We start from the raw sequence: 4,035 nt of genomic DNA, 5'->3' as shown, positions 1-4,035 counted from the left end.
CGTCACTATAAATAGACGCTAACATGCGGCTGCCTGCGGTTCTCTTGCTGAACACACCTCTCCTGGGTAAACGCTATTGTAAATCAAGCCCGTGTGGCAGCGGTGCTGAGAATTCGGGTCTCATTTGTGCCTATTGGTGTAACCTTCTCACCTGGCCTACAAGGGGCGGAGATGGCTCGTCCCTCCCTTGGGCTCGGTTACCCATCCCATAGCCAGGGCCCGGGTAAAGGGGCATTGCTGAAACACACTAGCTCTAACATTTGAGTCGTGCTCTCTCTCTCTCTCTCTCTCTCCGAGAGACGCAAATTCGTCCATTTAATCACGAGGTTCCCCCCCAAAGAAGAAACGAATGGCAATATCAAATTCAGAGATAATTTCAGCAACAGAATTTCTCCTTCACTGGTACGATTCCGAATACTGAAAACTACAGCGGGAGTTAATGGCATGTGGTATAGGTACGTAAGTAATGATTAGCAAAACCTTTGCCACATAGTTGGGGTTGCTTAAGGTAGGCCCTTTAAGAAGATATAAATAAGCTCTAAACTAAAATTCAAACTAGAACGTCAGAAATGTTGCCCAGTTACCCAGAGGTCCCATGGAATGGAAAGCCCACTTAAACGTTATGGCAGAAAAATGATGGGGGGGGGGGAAGGTTATTTTATAAATATGTTTTCTTGGAAGAAACTTTCTCTTAAGTGTAAATAAATACATTTGTTAGCCTTTGTAGTCAACGCTGAATTTGCTTGCCTCTACAGTCAACGATAGCGTTGACAAAATGAATCACCCTGACTGACCTCACGAAGACTAGACCGAACTAAAAGGGCCTGAGGAGGCGAGGCACATGAGACGGCAAACACCCATCACACAGCAAATGGTTCCCTGGACCTGGAGACGTAAGACACTTCACTTCACAAAAGACGCACGAACTGTACAGTACAAGTGACAGCAACGAGAGAACAGAAGAGACACACTGACTTGAATTGACTCGCAAAGTCGATGGTGGCTTAGTCAGTTTCCGGCAGTTAAAACAACTTGCGTCACACAGGATACGAAATAAAAGTATGTTAAAAGTCTCCTTCTAGAAGCAAAACAAAGATTAAATTATCTGGGATATGCCGAATCCCTACGCGTGGCATCTCATGCCTTCTATCGCCGTTAAATCCGTCTTTCCACCTGATACCCAAATGTCACTTCACTCTGGGACAAGAGTGCATTCCCACATAGCCCATACCCGTACGATCCCCGTATTCTGAGCCGTCCTCCTCCTCACGACTTCCAAGTCTTCCCTTGGCTTCCATCTGGATCTCGCTCTCTTGGCAGAAGCCATTTCATTTTTCGAAAAACTATCGAGATTTTATTCTGGGATCATCCGAACCATTTAATGAGCGAAATGATAACAAGAGTTACCGTAGCCTACATCTTATTTCTAAACACTAATCTGATTTCTTCTACGTATCCATATTATCGATGGCGTCCATGACCTTTGTTACAGTAACGCCAGTACATAGACAACAATCAATCAGTCAATTATCAATTATTCACGAATACCTGCGTAACAAACACTTTCGTAAACACAACGAACATTGTTCTTTGGTTGAAATCTGACGTCACCAACAATATCAGGTAACAGAACAGGTGTAGCTCAGTTCAGCAGTCCACAGGTGTCACTTGTGTCCTTCACTGAAAGCAAAATCCCCACTGATTTCGTAATAATGTTCCTCTATTATGATAACCTAATTCTAAGATATCTTCATGACAATCTTTGCAAGAAAAAAAAAAGGATTGTCAACCTTGGCGGTTCAATTGCTACATCGAAGGCTGATTTCTAGCACTCCACTCCCACCGGGAAATTATGAGTGTCATCTTTTCATTGAATGTTTGCAAACATATGGAACCAACTACAGGTAGCACGGCTGATGATGACGTCACTGAAACCAATCCAACAACAGTCGGCTGTTCTTGGAAAGACGCAATATCTAAAGGAAGAGAAAGCCCTGATAAGACGGTCTCCACAACATACTTACAAACTCACATTACGAGAGAGAGAGAGAGAGAGAGAGAGAGAGAGAGAGAGAGAGAGAGAGAGAGAGAGAGAGCGAAGTAACTTTCATCAGCTAGGTGTTTCGCTTCACAATTTTAACATTCGAGGTAATCTAAATTTAATGAAAGCAACTGAATGTCTTAGGTAATATACGGTGTGCGTGTAAACGACTGGAGTACTCAGTTTAAAATAACACGAAATGTCACGGCCAAACGAGAAATGGCCCAAACACAACACAACATATGGTTTAACAAGTCATATTCTGGAAAGCTTCCATGTTTCTTTCGACTTACATTAAATGGGAAATGACTGGGAATGACACGAAGTGAAAGATATTTCCAACCGAGGAGAAACAAGTCTTGCTCTAGATTGATGACGAAATGCTCTACCAGTACCCTGGAGACTAAGCGGGAGTAAACCGTCCCTAATTGCATTTAACACAACAGCGTTGTGTGACCTTGTTCCAAGAGAGATGGATCAGGTCAAATTCTTCCTGTGGCAGGTCAACAAATTCCTTCGTTTATGAATGAGATGCAACAGGCTGTAAGATTTGGGGCGAGTCCCCTCGACACAGGAACACACCATCTCCTCTCAAATCGCAGCTCTGCTCTCTCTCTCTCTCTGACTTCTTCTTTTCCTTCGCTTTTAACCCACGGCACACAACAGTCTCATTAAGGGATACTTACTTAGCACGGCTTAGTGGCTGGTCGTAAACGGCCAGGAGGTCCAACACGGCTTAAGGGAGGACTTTCCCGTCCATATGTTGCTTCACAGAGCCTCACAAACAGCTGTTTCAAAGCATGAAATTCACCTAACTGCCGCCAGGGTGACCCAATGACGTCACACATCTCCATTCAACGACACATTAACAATGGTGGCGAGAATTTTACTCTCTATCGCTTGCAAATGTGTTACCTTTTTGCCAATGACGCGTTGCGAACCGCTGTCAGCTTAAACGATTATATGGAACGCTTCCTCACTCTGTTCAGTCTAAGTAGGTAATGGGAATCGATGCGACTCGATCGCATCGTCCGCGGCAACTGCTCCGATGAAACAAAATGAAATCCAGCGAAGGTGAGCGGAATTTTCTAATGCCCGGGGGAGCGCATGCGTTGGATCGGGATCGAAGTTCCCCTTGAGTAGGAGGGAACAGAAAGAGAGAAAGGGAGAGACTCAAAACATAAAGGAAGAAAGATTGTAGAATCGAGACGGGTGAGAAAAAATGGCTATCATGAATAATGAGAAATGAGATGAAATAAATAAGATTATTAATCCACCAAATGAAAAAGTTTGATAGTACCACAGATAATTGCCAAAGGCAAATAATCAGAACGGGGCCGACGCAATCAAGCACGCTAGACTTGAATGTTTTATCATGCCAGATATCAGTATCAAAGTTTTTGCCTGCTAATTCTAAGGTCTTATGATTCCCCAATAGTATTGATACGTCCCCTGAAATAACCTTGAAATACGACTGTGTAGCCTGAATGCTGTGCCCTCCCCCAACAATAGTACCATATGACAGAGATGTAATGAATTCCGCCAGCTGTATGAGTAATCTGGGTCGTAGCTATTTACTCATTGCTTATGCTTGATAGGTGACCTTGATAAGTAATAATATCGGGAATGATCTTTGTCCAGAATGCGAAAAAGGATTATGATGAAATACCCATGATAAACAGAACGTGGAAGTTAAGGTAACAACTCTAGTTCGTTCCTTCTGGTGGAACATTAATGCGTTATTTAGATGATACACTATACCGAGAACATGACGCCACTTGTGAACAAAATTTGATCTTACAGGTTGTCTGAAAATCAGCAAATTGATAAGAGGGGAAAGAAAAAGCACAGAAGTGGTCCTGCCGTCTCGTAACAGAGCGCACTCGCAAAACCATAAAACGTTTGCCAAATTCAGACATAAATCCAAACTACATGAGTCAACTCCAGCTGAGAAAATGGCGATAGCCCGTCCGCGACGAGTTGATTTGTTAGTG

At 43.3% G+C, this 4,035-nt stretch overlaps 1 protein-coding gene across 5 annotated transcripts in view; it reads right to left on the bottom strand.

Annotated features, from left to right (window-relative positions):
- Window positions 1–3,096, bottom strand: part of mtgo (miles to go) — a 520,265-nt gene extending 517,169 nt beyond the window's left edge. The window contains exon 1 of one of the 5 annotated variants that reach the window (XM_067122008.1): window positions 2,957–3,096. The gene's annotated coding sequence lies outside the window, so the exon portion shown is untranslated. Of the gene's footprint in view, window positions 1–794; window positions 987–2,727 lie in introns of those variants that run through there. The other 4 variants (XM_067122025.1, XM_067121992.1, XM_067121999.1 and 1 more) reach the window with 4 other exon arrangements.
- Between the last annotated feature and the right edge of the window lie 939 nt (window positions 3,097–4,035).

This window comes from Macrobrachium rosenbergii, chromosome 2 (genome assembly GCF_040412425.1).
Source record: "Macrobrachium rosenbergii isolate ZJJX-2024 chromosome 2, ASM4041242v1, whole genome shotgun sequence".
Taxonomy (NCBI): domain Eukaryota; kingdom Metazoa; phylum Arthropoda; class Malacostraca; order Decapoda; family Palaemonidae; genus Macrobrachium; species Macrobrachium rosenbergii.
Note: the sequence above shows the minus strand (reverse complement) of the source record. Positions and strands in the feature narration are given on the sequence as shown.